This window comes from Giraffa tippelskirchi, chromosome 10 (genome assembly GCF_054371585.1).
Source record: "Giraffa tippelskirchi isolate mGirTip1 chromosome 10, T2T-mGirTip1v1.2.pri, whole genome shotgun sequence".
Lineage (NCBI taxonomy): Eukaryota > Metazoa > Chordata > Mammalia > Artiodactyla > Giraffidae > Giraffa > Giraffa tippelskirchi.
This window is the reverse complement of record NC_137284.1, coordinates 66,633,129-66,652,700: the sequence shown is the minus strand read 5'-3', so window position 1 is coordinate 66,652,700 and position 19,572 is coordinate 66,633,129.

Genomic DNA, 19,572 nt, shown 5'->3' with positions numbered 1-19,572 from the left:
CCAAGGGCTTCCCTGGTGTCTCAGACAGTAAAGAATCTATGTGCAATGCAGGAGACCTGGGTTCAATCCCTCAGTCAGGAAGACCCCCTGGAGAAGTAAATGGCTACCCCCTCCAGTATTCTTGCCTGGAGAATTCCATGGACAGAGAGGCTGGCAGACTACAGTCAATGGGGTCACAAAGAATCAGACACAACTGAGCAACTAACACTAAGTGTACACTTCAGGCTGTTTCCTTTCTAATTATTTTATTTCTCTGATGGAAATAAACCATTTCTTTATGTCTTCTTAGAGTCATTCTGTTCAAAAAAGATGAAAAATCTTTTAAAAATAAGTCTATACTCAATATTCAGCGTAATACAAAAGATGAAGTAGATCTTAAGTTACCAATAAAATTGACTGCAACTGTTAAGAGGTTGAATTGTACAGCATGAAGCAAAAGATGACTATGAAATGAGGGCAAAAATCATTTTTTTAAGTGTGTAAAATGCCACATTATATACCCTATTCTTAAATTATTCATGCTGAATAAATATAATGTAGAAACCAAATTCCACAAACAGCAAATAGTAACAAAAGAATTGAAACTATTTTTTTGTTATCATATAAATCTACAACAGATTCAAAAAGTATTGGGCAAGCTGAATAGAGTTCTGAGAATGCTATGCACATTTGCAGAACAATCAAAACACTTCCCACAGAGAGGGGGGAAAGAAAGCAGACTCTATTGAAAAACATTTTCATGACACAGAACCACTGAATTAAGTGACTTTCAAATAAAGGTGCGAACCCTACAGTAATTTCAAGTCACATTCAATATGAAGCAAAGATTTACATGAAAGAAGTACCTTTAGATGTATGAGCATTCAAAGGTAAGAAATGTACTCAGTGAAGTAGAGAACCCGCAATGCTTTGCAATAGCCTGTCCATTGTTCAAGCATGATGACTTCAAAAAGGATTGCAGAAAGAAATGAAAAATTGGAATAAATACAGATCAAGTAATGTATGAGCACAATAAAAGTGAGCTCCTATACCTATATACCTGAGTCCAGATGCTACTTCTGTATGGATAATCCAGACATGATTAAGTCACAGTCATATGAAAACCTCGACTAATCTTGACTGCTATCAGATTTTCTTTCTCCAAATCCTGTTTGATGATAGCTCAGCTACCCAGTTACACAACATACCTGAGAGTCATCTTTGAATCTTCACTTGCTCCCATTTCCCCTCATCTTTTACTAATTCTATTGCTTTTATTGCTAGTGTCTAGACACTCCTTTCATTCTGTTTGTTAATGGCTGAATCAGAGCCTCATCAATCTCTTGCCTAGGTCACTGTAACAGTATCTTAATTGATCTCCAATGTCCCCAGTGTTTCGCCTTTCAATTTTTCTCCACATTGCTGCCAAAATAATCATCCTAAAATGCAAATCTGATAATATCACTTCCTTGATAAATATCCTCCAAAATTTCCTTGGTACCAACTGGGATAAAATCCAGACTCTCAGCATGAGATTAAAAGCTCTGATAAGGACTTGTGCTAGTGCTCAGTTGTGTCTGACTCTTTGCGACCCTATAGACTGTAGCCTGCCAGGCTCTTCCATCCAAGGAATTCTCCAGGCAAGAATATTGGAGTGGGTAGCCATTCCCTTCTCCAGGGGATCTTTCCAACCCAGGGACTGAACCCAGGTGTCCTGCATTGCAGGAGGATTTTCACCATCTGAGTCACTAGGGAAGACTTCTTCCCTAGCCATTGTTTCCCTCATATACCCTGTTCATCCTTCCAAACCCAACTCAAGAATTATCCTCTGTGAATATTCATTCATGGCCTCCTTATCTGAATCAGGCTTCCTAGTCACAGCTCCTTGCAGTTCCCTTTGTCTTTGAATTTATCTCGGTTTCTCATAATTGACTGACCATGTTTCTTTATTCATACTATTCTGTGAGGACACTGAGGAAAAGTACCATTGTTCTTCACTTTTGTATCTCCAGCATGGTTCATGAATACATAATAAGCAGTTCAAGTATTTGAGAAGGAGAATAGGAAAGGAAAAAAGGGGTTCCTAGATAACTCTAGGAAACTTTTAGCTCTAAAATTCTGTCTTCCTGATTCCTTTTATTTGGGCCAGACTCTCATCTCACATGCTAGTAAAGTAATGCTCAAAATTCTCCAAGCCAGGCTTCAGCAATATGTGAACCGTGAACTTCCAGATGTTCAAGCTGGTTTTAGAAAAGGCAGAGGAATCGGAGATCAAACTGCCAATATCCACTGGATCATCGAAAAAGCAAGAGAGTTCCAGAAAAACATCTATTTCTGCTTTATTGACTATGCCAAATCCTTTGACTGTGTAGATCACAATAAACTGTGGAAAATTCTGAAAGAGATGGGAATACCAGACCATCTGACCTGTCTCTTGAGAAACCTGTATGCAGGTCAGGAAGCAACAGTTAGAACTGGACATGGAACAACAGACTGGTTCCAAATAGGAAAAGGAGTACGTCAAGGCTGTATATTGTCACCCTGCTTATTTAACTTATATGCAGAGTACATCATGAGAAACGCTGGGCTGGAAGAAACACAAGCTGTAATCAAGATTGCCGGGAGAAATATCAATAACCTCAGATATGCGTATGACACCATCCTTATGGCAGAAAGTGAAGAAGAACTAAAGAGCCTCTTGATGAAAGTGAAAGAGGAGAGTGAAAAAGTTGGCTTAAAGCTCAACGTTCAGAAAACTAAGATCATGGCATCTGGTCCCATCACTTCATGGGAAATAGATGGGGAAACAGTGGAAACAGTGTCAGACTTTATTTTTTTGGGCTCCAAATCACTGCTGATGGTGATTGCAGCCATGAAATTAAAAGACACTTACTCCTTGGAAGGCAGGTTATGGCCAACCTAGATAGCATATTTAAAAGCAGAGATATTACTTTGCCAACAAAAGTCCATCTAGTCAAGGCTATGGTTTTTCCAGTGGTCATGTATGGATATGAGAGTTGGACGGTGAAGAAAGCTGAGGGCCGAAGAATTGATGCTTTTGAACTGTGGTGTTGGAGAAGACTCTTGAGAGTCCCTTGGACTGCAAGGAGATCCAATCAATCCATCGTAAAAGAGATCAATCCTGGGTGTTCATTGGAAGGTCTGATGTTGAAGCTGAAACTCCAATACTTTGGGCACCTCATGCGAAGGGTTGACTCATTGGAAAAGACCCTAATGCTGGGTAGGATTGGGGGTGGGAGGAGAAGGGGACGACAGAGGATGAGATGGTTGGATGGCATAACTGACTCAATGGACATGGGTTTGGGTGGACTCCGGGAGTTGGTGATGGACAGAGAGGCCTGGCGTGCTGCAGTTCATGGGGTCGCAAAGAGTTGGACACGACTGAGTGACTGAACTGAACTCATGTCACACACTTGTAATCTACAGGCAGTAAGAGGGTAGCTATCAAAACCAATAAACTATTCTTCTGTTGTCCAGTTCCAAGAGAAAGTGTTCCCTTAAACTCACCACATAAAGGCACAGAGCTTCATGGAGAGAGAAATATGTAGTAGTAGTATAAATTCTTAGAAGTATCAAGAGAAATAGATACCCAGGTGGTATACTAGAGAGGCCAATTTTTACCTCCAAAGCAACAGTGCTCAGAATATACAAACAGATCATGCAGGTCAATATAAAAAATACAAACAACCCAATCAAAATATAGGTAGAAGATCTAATAGACATTTCACCAGAGAAGACATGTAAATAGTCAAAAAACACATGAAAAGATACTCAACATTATTAAGTTCTAGAGCAACAAACACAAATCAAAACTACAATAATGTATCATCTCACACCAATCAGAATGTCCATTATCAAAAAATCTACAAACAATAAATGTCAGAGAGGGTGTGGAGAAAAGAGAATGCTCCTACACTGTTGGTGGGAGTACAACCTCTATGAAAAAAGTACGGAGGTGCGTTAAAAGATGAAAAATAGGACTACTATATGATCCCGCAATCCCACTCCTGGGCATATATCTGGTGAAATCCATAATTTAAAAAGATACACACATTCCTATTTACAATAGCCAGGACATGGAAGCAACTAAATGTCCATCTACAGAAGAGTGGATAAAGAAGATGTGGCATATATATATATATATTTATGAGAAGGAAATGGCAATCAACTCCAGTATTCTTGCCTGGAAAATTCCATGGACAGAGGAGGCTACAGGCTACAGTCCTGGCAGGCTACAGTCCATGGGGTCACAAAGAGTCAGCCATGACTTAGAGCCTGAACATATGCATGTGTGTGTGTGTATATGTATAGATACAATAGAAAATTACTCAGCCATTAAAAAATAATGAAATTATCAACAACATGGATGGACCTAGAGAGTATCATACTAAGTGAAATGTCAGACAAAGATAAATGTCATATGATATCATTTTTATGTGGAATCTAAAAATAATGATACAAATAAACTTATTTACAAAACAGATTCCAGACTTTGAAAACAAACTTGTTGTTGCCAAAGGGAAAAAGTGGAGAGGGAGGGATAAATTAGGAGCTTGGGATTAACATATACACACTACTAAATATAAAATAGATAATCAACAAGGATCTACTATATGGCACAAGAACTCTACTCAATATTCTGTAATAATCTATACAGGAAGAAAACCTGAAAAGGGGCCTTCCTTGGCAGTCCAGTGGTTAAGGCTCAGCACTTCCACTGCAGGGAGTGTGGGTTTGATCCCTGGGTGGGGAACTAAGACCTCACATGCCTTGTGGTGCAGCCAAAACTTAAAAAAAAAAGAAAAGAAAGAATCTGAAAAGGGATGGATAAATATATATACATAATTGAATTACTTTGCCTTCACTGTATACCTGAACTAAAGCAACATAACACACACACTCCAATATAAAATAAGAATTAAGCTAAAAAAAAAAAACCAGAAAAACAAACAAAAAACAGTGTTCAGAGATGCACAGGTCATCTTCCCATCCTGCGGAGACATCCAAGTCAAATGTCAGGGAGGTGAAGTCTTTTCACACACTAGAGGGCAGTCTTGGAGCAGCAGAAAGTGTTTTCATGCTTATGAAATTTTTGTCTGGGTTTTTCTTCCCTTATCAGGTTAAAATGTATCTCTCTTTATTCCTAGACTCTAGGAGTCAGACTTGGCTGTGCCCTTCTCTATGGCATACCCATAATTCTTCTACAGCATTTATCACACTGTTGTTATTGTTTCTAGATAACTGGTAAGAAAAAATTTTCCATAGGGCTCTTGCCTTTTTGCCCATTTGAGCAAAGATATTGACAGCTTATATTGAAGGAAATGGCAACCCACTCCAGTATTCTTGCCTGGAGAATCCCAGGGATGAAGGAGCCTGGTGGGCTGCCATCTATGGGGTTGCACAGAGTCGGACATGACTGAAGCGACTTAGCAGCAGCAGCATTGACAGCTTTTGCTTCCAACCATCTTTTCAAGGATGTTTGTATTGCAAACTGTCTTTGAAGACAGAAATAATGTCTTCCTTCGAGGGGGGAAGAAGGCAGGTTTTATCCCTAACATGTGTTGATATCAAAGAAGATGACTTGTGCCAAGCTGAAGGTTAGGCAAGTTCACTAGCAGCCTCCTTTACAACACTGGGAGCTTCCTAAGCTTAGGGTTCCTCAGCTTTGATATCAACCTCCTATATACATATCAACCTCCTATATACACATCTACCTGGGCACTTTACATTGCCGCCTTGGAATTTGGTGGGGGTCGGGAAGGATTCCATGAGACTATGAGGTTCGTGCCACCTGCTGTGGCATGAGTTGTTGTTGTTGTTGTTGATGTTGTTCAATCCCTAAGTCATGTCCGACTCTTTGCTACCCCATGGACTGCAGCATGCCAGGAATCCCTGTCCTTCACTATCTCCTAGATTTGCTTAAACTCACGTCCATTGACTCGGTGATGCCATCCAACCATCTCTCTCTGTTGCCCCCTTCTTCCCTTGCCCTCAATCTTTCCCAGCCTCAGGGTCTTTTCCAATGAATTTACTCTTCACATCAGTCGGCCAAAGTATTGGAGCTTCAGCATCAGTCCTTCCAATGAATATTCAGGGTTGACTTCCTTTAGGATGGACTGGTTGGATCACCTTGCTGTACAAGGGACTCTCAAGAGTCTTCTCCAACACCACAGTTGGAAAGCATCAATCCTTCAGCACTCAGCCTTTTTTATGGTCCAACTCACATCTGTACATGACAACTGGGAAAACCATAGCTTTGACTAGATTGACCTTGTCCTTTTCTCTGAGCCAGGAATCTCATGTATTATGCCAGTCAACTCTTTGCAACCCCATAGGCTGTAGACCACCAGGTTCCTCTGTCCAAGGAATTCTTGAGGCAAGAATACTGTAATGTGTTGTCATTTCCTTCTCCAGGGAATCTTCCCAACCTAGGGATTGAACCCACATCCTCTGTATCTCCTGCAACGGCAAGCTGATTTTTACCACTGAGCCATGTGAGAAGCCCTGGTAAGCATTTAAATAGAGTGAAATCTCAGACCTTTTTTGAGTTTCTAATAAAGTGCAAAGTGTGTGTGTGTGTGTTTAACCTATTCAGTTTCTTCCAATCATGAACTCCTTAAGAGTGAGGATTGCATCTAATTTCTAAAGGTATTTCTAAGTCATAACTTAGTTAAAATTAAAACAGATGCTAGCTGAATAAAAATATAATGAGAACATGGGTAATTAAGAAGAGGAAAAGGGAAAAACCTACAATATAATTTACAAATCTCTTCATCACTTAAATTCATGCTGTTTTCATTTAAGTTAAATGAATGCTATTATTTCAAGTTAGAAAAAAATGAGACTGTTGTTCATATATATATTCTTCACATTACAATCATTATCTCAACTCTCATACCAACATTCTAACCTCATATCATAGGTCTGTGACATACCTCAAAATGAATATATTAATTCTAAGAATCCAAAACATTTTATCACAAATAATGTAAAAATTTACAAGAAGTTTTACCTGAGTAAAAATTTGTGCTTATATGTAATCAGTGACAGAAATAAGATGTCACTCCTTCCCCAATGGCTTGGCTCAAGAGGAAATGAGGGAAAAGCCCTCCAATACCTACATTTGATGACACAAATTTATGTAGAGGAATAGGAGTCTCATGGAAGATAAAAACTTGGACTATGATTCCTCTTTTTTCCACTCACCAATCCACCATCAACATTAAAGCTCAAAATGTAGACTATATTTTATATATAAAAAAATAAAATCATGTATTTTTTCAATAAAGGAAAATGAGGGCTTCTGACTGAAAATGTAACATAAGGAAGAAGGGGTTTGGACCTGCATTATAGATGGAAATGCTGCTTCTGGATTCTATTTTTGGTTAATTTTGGAACCCATGCTTATTCAGTCATTCTTGCACTGTTGGTGTGTCTGGTAAAATGACTCTGTGTATATGCAGCCAAAGAATTGAAGCAGCATAACTAATGAAAATTGGAACCCAAGTAGTTTAGTTGTGGGCAGCTTCCTTCAGAGAGTGATACCAAGGAAAGTAATGTCTTCTTCCTCAATGCAAGAAGATTTCAAGGCTGAACAGAGCCTCCAAAGAGATGAGAGATTCAATGCTAATAGCAATGGGATCAGCAAATGAGGCATCAGAATCAGGAGGAATGGAAAATTTAACTGAACCATAGTTCTATGAATCTCCTGGGGCCCTTAAGCCTGCTCTCATTGGCTTAAGGAGATGGGGCTCCAATGACCCTGGAGGCACCTGATGACAGATTGGAAGTACCTGACAGATAAAGTTATCCAGATGTCAGTCTCAGTGGGGTCCAGACAAAAGGTCTGAATTCCTATTTATTCTGAGATAACTGATTCATGGTCATGAGTAAGCACCCCTGGGGAGTCAGAAAAATTGGGGAAGGGGAACCTTGCTAGTAAACTGGGAGAGGTTTTAAAGCCATTGAAATGTGGGTCATAAATACAAATGCAATTTCATTTTATCCACAAGCTTGTGAAGCACAGGGGACATTTGGTAACAAAAATATCAAAGTACAAAAGATAAATTTCACAGGAAAAGTTTACAGCTTGTCCTCTGCAGGACAGACTATCTGTGCTGCTCTTTCATCACAGTTAGTTAAATGAGGGCTCTGGCAGCACAATGACTCAGAGATAGCAAAATAAAGTCGTAACATCAATACCCTCAAATGTTTGGGGATATATTTGAGAACATAAATATTAAATGTTGAAAAAGGGATTCAACCTGCCCTTCACATCCAGCCAGCTGGCTTTTCTCCATCATGCCGTGTCCTTTAAGATTATCCAAGTGAGAAAAACAAAACTTTCCAGGAGCAATGGTCTATAGTACTTTATAAAGAGGTAGTGAATTAGTGGTTTTGTTGTTGCTGCTGTTGTATTTCATCTTTATAAATAAAAATTTAATTGTTCTGACTCCACAGTCATAACAGATACCTCATTTGAGGGCAGCTATTTCAGTATAAGGGACTGTGAGCACTTCCAACCAAATAAAATCTCCCAGTATTTATCCAATGTTACCATTGATAGGTAAATTTCAACAAATCGTTCCTTTGAAAGAAGACTTTGCTGACATTCAAGGTCTGTTGGCTAATAATGCATTAAGTTTGTTGATTACTCTTTCCAATATGGCTGCTAAGGAGAGCCATTGGGAATAATAAAAAATGAGAGGAGTAAATTAAGAACATGGAATATAAACTTCATGGTTACCCAAGATTTTCATAAAAGATGAAGGAAAAAGGAGAAAACAGTAAAGCAGGAGGTGAGACAGCTCCATAAGCAAACTTCACAGATTTTACCCATGACTTGACAATAAGAGCCATAGAAAAATCTATATTCCTTTCTGAAATTTGGAACTTTATACCCTTTCTTTGAAGTGCACCTTACAAAATTATGTTAAGTGACTACCACTTAGGGAAAGTTCTGAACCCTGTTTGGCTATGCACTATTTAATAGAAGCCCAATGTCATCTCACCTTAATACACTAGAATGAAAATCCCACCAAGAAGAAAAAGGTTGATAGAGAGAGGTAAATATTCCCCTAGCATGTATGATTAGCACCTCTGATGATTTTTCTTGAGCTCGAAGAGCTATTATTAGAAAATTGTAACTCTGTGTAGTTAAGTGTGGCAGATGGCATATAGGAGTGAGTGGTGTGCAATTTACAGTAAACAAATTCTTTATCTTTGACGGGTCATGGGGAGAACTAAAACAGTCTCCAATTCAATCAGGAAATACACTAAAAAACACTGACATGCAGATTCACTAATTATAGTGAAATGTGTTAAAAAGCTACAATTATCCCAATGGATGGAACCTTTTCCCATGAAGATGAGAGAAAACAACCTGGTGTCAGGGGCTGACAGCAGGATGCCATTTGTAAATGTGTCCCCAGGTTGGTTGACACCTGTTCAGGGAAGATATTCAAGTCTTCAGGACTTTCCACTTGGTCTTCTCTCAAGATAGGTACACTTTCTGATAGTATATTTGAGTGTGATTTCATCAGCTGTTCTTGTATCAAACACAAAAGCAGAAACTGTAGCTGATGTTTCTTTCTGTCTTAAAGGGAGAGGATCGTAAGTTAGTGGGAGTGTTTCTTATAATAGTCCTTAGTTATCATTAAAATAATGTTGTCAAATATCCCAGAGTTTGATTTCCACCTCCACAGAAAGAACAAAGAAAACACAACACAAATATGAATGTGTTTCTTAATAAATTTATTTGATCATATATTGAATGAAAATTTATCAGACTAAGAAATAAAGGCACAGAATGTGCAATCATATAATTTTTAGGAACCACTTATATGATATAGACTGTCACCTACATTGGAGTACTCCATGGGATTTACTGGTGGCTTGGAGCATATGAACCTTATAGAGGTGCAATCAGTTCAGTTCAGTTCAGTCGCTCAGTCGTGTCCGACTCTTTGCGACCCCATGAATCGCAGCATGCCAGGCCTCCCATCACTAAGTCCTGGAGTTTACCCAAACCCATGTCCATCGAGTCGGTGATGCCATCCAACCATCTCATTCTCTGTCATCCCCTTCTCCTCCTGCCCCCAATCCCTCCCAGCATTAGGGTCTTTTCCAATGAGTCAACTCTTCGCATGAGGTGGCCAAAGTATTGAAATTTCAGCTTCAACATCAATCCTTCCAATGAACACCCAGGATTGATCTCCTTTAGGATGGACTGGTTGGATCTCCTTGCAATCCAAAAGACTCTCAAGAGTCTTCTCCAACACCACAGTTCAGAAGCATCAATTCTTCGGCGCTCAGCTTTCTTTATATTCCAACTCTCACATCCATACATGACCACTGGAAAAACCATAGCCTTGACTAGACGGACTTTTGTTGGCAAAGTAATGTCTCTGCTTTTAAATATGCTATCTAGGTTGGCCATAACCTTCCTTCCAAGGAGTAAGCGTCTTTTAATTTCATGGCTGTAGTCACCATCAGCAGTGATTTTGGAGCCCAAAAAAATAAAGTCTGACACTGTTTCCCCATCTATTTCAATGAAGTGATGGGACCAGATGCCATGATCTTAGTTTTCTGAACGTTGAGCTTTAAGCCAACTTTTTCACTCTCCTCTTTCACTTTCATCAAGAGGCTCTTTAGTTCCTCTTCACCTTCTGCCATAAGGGTGGTGTCATCTGCATATCTGAGGTTACTGATATTTCTCCCGGCAATCTTGATTCCAGCTTGTGTTTCTTCCAGCCCAGCATTTCTCATGATGTACTCTGCATGGGGTGCTCTTAAATGATGCCATGTGGGTTGTTGTTGTTCAGTTGCTAAGTCGTGTCTGACCCTTTGTGACATAGGACTTCAATCCAAAGGAGTGACACCATTGCACTGGAGGACTTGACTTGGATAATCCCTTAAATTCAGTGGTAAACGGGTGTTTGTACTCAGTCATGTCTGACTCTGTGACCCCATGGACTGTAGCCTGTCAGGCTCCTCTGTCAGGCAAGAATACTGGAGTGGGTTGTCATTTCCTTCTTCAGGGGATCTTTCTAATCTAAGGATTGAACCCACATCTACTGCATTGTAGGCAGATTCTTTACCCACTAAGCCATTGGTGGGGGAAGCCCCTCAATGGTAGATACTGGAATGTAAAAAAGTACAGCTATAATTTGAGGAAAGTATCTTATCAAACACCCTCCAGATATCTGGAGACCTGGGAAATTTTGCTGGGTTTGTATCATTTTTTTGTATGTGTATCCATGTTATTATGTGTAACATCACCATTACCTAAGGAAGTTCAGGCTAGAATTTCAAGTGTGCCAGTTGTACTGTAAATGACCTAAGCATCCTTGGTGTGCCAGGCAATTCTGAAGGAAAAAACTACAAACAACTGTCCTGGAATTGTGGCGCCCTCATTTTTTTGATGAGAGATTGATTCCTCATTCTAACTGGGAAAATGTGGCAACATGTCATCTAAAAAGCTTATCTAATAGGTGTGACTGGTGGCTGTTTGATCACTTACTGTTTATCATGTCACTGGCCCGGATTTCTTCCTGAAGGGGATACGTGACTTTTTGTTGGGGACTGTATTATAGGCTAATCTTTCTAGACTCAGGACAGACATATAAAGAGACAGAGACTAAGTGAGCCTCAGGGTCTTTCTTTTTTTTAATCCTGTTATATAGGAAGTGGCAGAGGAAAAAAAATTACACTTTAATTTATTGGATCTATAACTCACAAGGATAAGAGAATGTGACTTGGGACTTTGTTTTGGAATTTAACTTGAGAATTCTGGAATTTAATTTCTTTGTGTTTTCAGTCTTTGAGCTTTAATTTTCCCCTGGCAATTTGATGATAACATTGAGCAGATATTCAAGTATGAGGGCCTCCTATATTGGAGGCATTTTGTTTTTAGAATATATGTTGTTGTATAATCTCACTGCATGCCTTCTACTAGGCCGTGTGTCTAGAAATAATGTGAGAGGAGAAATAGAATAAGGTGATCTCTAAGCACTGGGTAGAGCAAGGATCTGGGATTAATTGACATAATGTACCATTCTCATTCATTTTTAGAGCCTTCTAAGCCAAAGTCTACACTGCTCACCAGTGGTCCAGGTTGCACAACAGAGCCCTGCTGGAATTCAGAGAATGGTTTCATGAAGCTCAGAGTACAGCTCTGTAGGGAGTGATCTACTCTGGGACCCATAGACACATTCTGGGAAACCACAGGCTCATTGCCAAGCCAACTGGTTTAGAGGAACAAACAGTTGGAAATGTTATGGAAAATTTTCATCCCTCACTCTTTGTGATGCTTCTCTACAAAGAGAAATTTTAAGTAAAGTTTTCCAAGCCTTTGCACTACCACTTCCTCACTTCTTATGGCAACTGCCCACCTACTATTTTTGTGGGAAGAAATAAGTAGATCAGGTTTCCAAATTAGGTGGAGTCTCCTATTAAATCTCTAAAATATCAAGAATTTAGTTTCCTTTTCCCTAGACACCCAAAGCAGTGAATGGGAGCCAGTGACACTGGGTAGGTCTCCATCTGGAAAATGTTAGCAACGTAATTTGTTTTTATTTAAGCCACATTCTTCACACCAGCAATAAAAGTAATGATATTTTCATCTTCATCTGCCTGTAACTGTATCTCCAACAGTTCTACATTCAGGCAGAGAATAAGAGTGTTATTAGCCATTTCAGATTCCTATACATTCTAGTTGTCTTAAGTATTTAAATTACCTTCAATATCAAAATAAGAACATACACTTCTATGTATCTACTCCAGTTTCTAAATGCAATGTTAGAACTCACCTTCCAGAAAAAACTCAAGATCGAGTAAACATACTGTCATAGCTTTTAAAAATCCCCTCACATTATAATTTTGACATGAAATAGTCATAAATTTCATGGGTATTACATTTATACTGGAAAGAAAAGGTGTCATATATATAATATTTTAATATTAATTTTAAAAATCTAATCTTCTTCATGAGCCCTTATCTTATCCCACTCAATAACTAGAAAACCCAAGCTTCTTAGGTGGACATTGTCTTTCTTTGGACTATAGCAATCACCCTACTTCCACCCAACTCTATTCATGGGGAATCTCCTACTCCAAGACTCTTGATAAGAGGCAGTGACTGCTGCCCATTCTGGGAATTGCATTTTTTCTCCCAGCTTTCACATGACCTAGCTTCTACCAATAATATACACACACTAGATCTTGGCTTAGAGTCTGGGATACACAGAAGCACGGAGTGTGCAAAATCCATTCTTTTAATATTGCCATTAAGATCAACAGTTGCATCCATCTCCCAAAGCTGGCAGCAATAGAAAGAGTTCCAGCATTATCTCTATTGTCCAGCACTGATCATAGAGGCACTTTCAATGGAGATTCTCATTCTCAGCAGTGTTGTCTTGATGGATGCATTCTGCAGAATGATTTGGACTTTGACTAGGTAGCCTCCAAGTCTGGTTTTCCAGCAAGTCATAGTGATTGTTAACCAACTAATAGCTTAGTAAGAAAAGGTGGCAAGAATACACAGAAGAACTATACAAAAAAGATCTTTATGACCCAGGTAATCACGATGGTGTGATCACTCCCCTAGAGCCAGACATCCTGGACTGTGAAGTCAAATGGGCCTTAGGAAGCATCACTATGAACAAAGCTAGTGTAGGTGATGGAATTCCGGTTGAGCTATTTCAAATCCTAAAAGATGATGCTGTGAAAGTGCTGCACTCAATATGCCAGCAAAATTGGAAAACTCAGCAGTGGCCACAGCATTGGAAAAGGTCAGTTTTCATTCTAATCTCAAAGAAAGGCAATGCCAAAGAATGCTCAAACTACCACACAATTGCACTCATCTCACACACTAACAAAGTAATGCTCAAAATTCTCCAAGTCAGACTTCAACAGTACATGAACCGTGAACTTCCAGATGTTCCAACTGGATTTAGAAAAAGCAGAGGAACCAGAGATCAAACTTCCAACATTCATTGGGTCATCAGAAAAGCAAGAGTTCCAGAAAAACATCTATTTTTGCTATATTGACTACACCAAAGCCTTTGACTGTGTGGATCACAACAAACTGTGGAAAATTCTTCAAGAAATGGGAATACCAGACCACCTCAAAAATCTGTATGCAGGTCAATAAGCAACAGCTAGAAAAGGACATGGAACAACAGACTGGTTCCAAATCGGGAAAGGAGTACGTCAAGGCTGTATATTGTCACACTGTTTATTTAACTTATATGCAGAGTACATCATGAGAAAGGCTGGGCTGGATGAAGCACAAGCTGGAATCAAGATTGCTGGGAGAAATATCAATAACCTCAGATATGCAGATGACACCACCTTTATGGCAGAAAGCGAAGAACTAAAGAGACTCTTGATGAAAGTGAAAGAGGAGATGGAAAAAGGTGGCTTAAAACTCAGCATTCAGAAAACCAAGATCATGGCATCCAGTCCCATCATTTCATGGCAAATAGATGGGGAAATAGTGGAAACAGTGACAAACTTTATTTTTCTGGGCTCCAAAATCACTGCAGATGGTGACTGCAACCATGAAATTAAAAGATGCTTGCTCCTTGGAAGAAAAGTTATGACCAACCCAGACAGCATATTAAAAAGCAGAGACATTACTTTGCCAAGAAGGGTCCTTCTAGTCAAAACTATGGTTTTTCCAGTAGTCATGTATGGTGTGAGAGCTGGACTGTAAAGAAAGCTGAGCTCCAAAGAATTGATGCTTTTGAACTGTGGTGGTGGAGAAGACTCTTGCGAGTCCCTTGGACAGCAAGGAGATCCAACCAGTCCATCCTAAAGGAAATTAGTCCTGAATATTCATTGGAAGGACTGATGCCAAAGCTGAAACTCCAATACTTTGGCCATCTTACACAAAGAACTGACTCATTGGAAAAGACCCTGATGCTGGGAGAGATTGAAGGTGGGAGGAGAAGGGGACGACAGAGAATGAGATGGTTGGATGGCATCACTGACTCACTGGACATGAGTTTGAGTAAACTCTGGGATCTGGTGATGGACAGGGAGGCCTGGCGTGCTGCAGTCCATGGAGTCACAAAGAGTTGGCCACGACTGAGCAACTGAACTGAACTGAGCCTTAGTAAATCTGATTCTCTGCTTAAATTAACCAGCAATGTTTCTGTCACTTGAAAGTAAAAGTCCTGATACCCTGTTCAGGTAACACTATCAGCTTCTACCAGTATGAACAGTTTCCTATGTGTTTAAAACAACCTCTTTCAGAGTAAATCCTCAGTTGTACAGACTGATGTCCTCTTTCCTTTTTCTTCTACAAAAAGTACCTAGGTCTGCATAGTCCAGTAGAGCAGCCTTTAGTCACAGGGGCTATTGAGCACCTGAGGTATGGTTATTCTGAGTTGAGATGTGCTGCAAGTGTGAAAAACAACTGAATTTCAAAGACTTATTACAAAAAAAGATGCAGAATATCTCCTTAACAAAGTTTCATATTAATTACATATTGAAATTATATTCTGAAAATATTAGGTTAAATAAAATATATTAAAATTAATTTCCTTTGTTTCTTTTTACTTTTAAAAATACAGCTACTAGAAAAATTTTAGTTACATGTGTGTCTCACATTATATTTTTATTGGATAGGCATATGGGAGAGCAAACGCTTATACATTTATATATTATATTGTTATTCTGTTAACTGTAATCTAAATGCCTAGTCCTTAAAAACAATAAAAATCCTTTCTTCCACAATATTATTTGAAATCTAAATTATTTTTATTAAGGAAGGGCAAGGGGCTAATGTAATAAAAGTGCCCAGGTGCCTGACACAGTGCTATGTAATTTGTTTATATTGTTTTAATGAACCTTCATTATCAGTATGTGAAGGAGATATTATTATAAATGGAAATATATACTAAGAAGTTAGATTGCTTTCCCAAGGATATTTATCTATTACATGGCAGAGCTAGGTCTGAAAGACAGATCAGTTTGTCTTCCAAGAACTATTTGCATTATCCCAAGGGTCACACCCCTTCCGTTCCACTTTCACCCCATTAACTATTCAGAAGAAAGTTTCCAAAATAAATCTACAGCCTATGGATCAACAGAAACTCTTTGCTTTAATCTATACATTAAACCCCCTCAATTTTTCTATTTTAAAAAACTACAGTATTAATATTTCCACTAAGCTATATTATGACTGTGTTTCAAATTGTCAAATTCAGTAACTAATGCAAAATTAAACTTACTGAAATGAGATATTCTTACTCAATAAAATTTATGAACCAAAAGCACTTCTCTATTTCTTCTGTCTTCTAGGTCTAGATTTTTAGGTCTAGCTGAACTTAGAACTATTTTAAACATAAACTAGTTTTAAATTTTCTATTTTAATCAACTGTGTATCTGATCCACTTGGAGCCCTTGAACCAATATGAACGACTCTATTTTCTATACATAGGTACAGGTAGTCAAATTATTTTCTGTGTGCAAGAGGTTGTCTAGGAGATATATTCTTAAGTTCTGAAATATTAAAAACTGGAGAATATTTTGATAACTTATAGAGACATCGGTAAAGACTATTTTTTTTTTTGTTATGAGGTACCAGGATATTAGGACTTCCTCAGTGATTCAGTGGTAAAGAATCTGCCTGCAATCAGGAGCCATAGGAGACACGGGTTCAGTCCCTGAGCTGGGAAGACCCTCTGGAGGAGGGCATGGCAACTCACTCCAGTATTCTTGCCTGGAGAATCCCATGGACAGAGGAACTTGATGGGCTACAGTCCATAGGGTCACACAGAGTCGGACATGACTGAAGTGACTTAGCACGCATCAGGATATTAGGAGCATTTGAAACCATACATAAAAGTCCAGGAAAAATTTAATGCCACTATTTATAGGTTCAAAATAAATGCCAAAATAATTTCATGTCTGTTGTATCACAAGAGACAATACAGAAATACAAAGGATCATAAGAGACTATTATCAGTAACTATATGAAATAAAATGGAAAACTTGGAAGAAATGGACAAATTCTTAGAAAAGTATAACTTTCCAAAACTGAACCAGGAAGAAATAGAAAAACTTAACAGACCCATTACAAGCACAGAAATTGAAACTGTAATCAGAAATCTTCCAACAAACAAAAGCCCAGGACCAGACGGCTTCACAGATGAATTCTACCAAAAATTTAGAGAAGAGCTAACACCTATTCTACGCAAACTCTTCCAGAAAATTGCAGAGGAAGGTAAACTTCCAAACTCAAACTATGAGGCCACCATCATGCTAATACCAAAACCAGACAAAGATGCCACAAAAAAGAAAACTACAAGTCAATATCACTGATGAACATAGACGCAAAAATCCTTAATAAAATTCTAGCAAACAGAATCCAACAACATATTAAAAAGATCATATACCATGACCAAGTGGGCTTTATCCCAAGGATGCAAGGATTCTTCAATATTCACAAATCAATCAATGTGATACACCACACTAACAAATTGAAAGATAAAAACCACGATTTTCTCAATAGATTCAGAGAAAGCCTTTGACAAAATTCAACATCCATTTATGATAAAAAAACCCTCCAGAAAGCAGGCACAGAAGGAATATAACTCAACATAATAAAACCCATATATGATAAACTCACAGCAAACATTATTCTCAATGGTGAAAAAGTGAAAGCATTTCCCCTAAAATCAGGAACAAGACAAGGGTGCCCACTCTCACCACTACTATTCAACATAGTTTTGGAAGTTTCAGCCACAGCAATCAGAGAAGAAAAAGCAATAAAAGGAATCCAGATTGGAAAAGAAGAAGTAAAACTCCCACTGTTTGTAGATGACATGATTCTCTACATAGAAAACCCTAAAGACTCCACCAGAAAATTACTAGAGCTAATCAACATATATAGTAAAGTTGCAGGATATAATATTAACACATAGAAATCCCTTGAATTCCTATACACTAACAATGAGAAAATAGAAAGAGAAATTAAGGAAACAATTCCATTCACCATTGCAATGAAAAGAATAAAATACTTAGGAATAAATCTATCTAAAGAAACAAAAGACCTATATATAGAAAACTATAAAACACTGATGAAAGAAATCAAAGATGACACTAATCAATGGAGAAATATACCATGTTCATGGATTGGAAGAATCAGTATAGTGGAAATAAGTATACTACCCAAAGCAATCTACAGATTCAATGCAATCCTTATCAAGCTACCAACAGTATTTTTCAGCGAACTAGAACAAATAATTTCACAATTTGTATGGAAAGACAAAAAACCTCGAGTAGCCAAAGCAATCTAGAGAAAGAAGAATGGAACTGGAGAAATCAACCTGCCTGACTTCAGACTATACTACAAAGTTACAGTCATCAAGACAGTATGATACTGGCACAAGGACAGAAATATAGATCAATGGAACAAAATAGAAAGCCCAGAGATAAATCCATGAACCTATGGACACCTTATCTTTGACAAAGGAGGCAAGAATATACAATGGAGAAAAGACAATCTCTTTAACAAGTGGTGCTGGGAAAACTGGTCAACCACTAGTAAAAGAATGAAACTAGAACACTTTCTAACACCATACACAAAAATAAACTCAGAATGGATTAAAGATCTAAATGTAACACCAGAAACTAAAAAACTCCTAGAGGAAAACATAGGCAAAACACTCTCTGACATAACTCACAGCAAGATCCTCTATGACCCACCTCCCATAGTAATGGAAATAAAAGCAAAAATAAACAAATGGCACCTAATTAAATTTAAAAGCTTTTGCACAACGAAGGAAACTATAAGCAAGGTGAAAAGACAGCCTTCAGAAAGGGAGAAAATAATAGCAAACGAAGCAACAGACAAAGAATTAATCTCAAAAACATACAAGCAGCTCCTGCAGCTCAATTCCAGAAAAATAAAAGACCTAATCAAAAAATGGGCCAAAGAACTAAACAGACATTTCTCCAAAGAAGACACACAGATGGCTAACAAGCACATGAAAAGATGCTCAACATCACGCATTATCAGAGAAATGCAATCAAAACCACAATGAGGTACCATTTCACACCTGTCAGAACGGCTGCTATCCAAAAGTTCAATTAATGCTGGAGAGGGTGTGGAGAAAAGGGAACCCTCTTACACTGTTGGTGGGAATGAAAACTAGTACAGCCACTATGGAGAACAGTGTAGAGATGCCTTAAAAAACTGGAAATAGAACTGCCATATGACCCAGTAATCCCACTGCTAGGCATACACACTGAGGAAACCAGAATTGAAAGAAACACGTGTACCCCAATGTTCATCACAGCACGGTTTACAATAGCCAGGACATGGAAGCAACCTAGATGTCCATCAGCAGATGAATGGATCAGAAAGCTGTGGTACATATACACAATGGAATATTACTCAGCTATTAAAAAGAATGCATTTGAATCAGTTCTAATAAGGTGGATGAAACTGGAGCCTATTATACAGAGTGAAGTAAGTCAGGAAGAAAAACACCAATACAGTGTATTAACACATATATACAGAATTTAGAAAGACAGTAATAATGACCCTATATGTGAGAC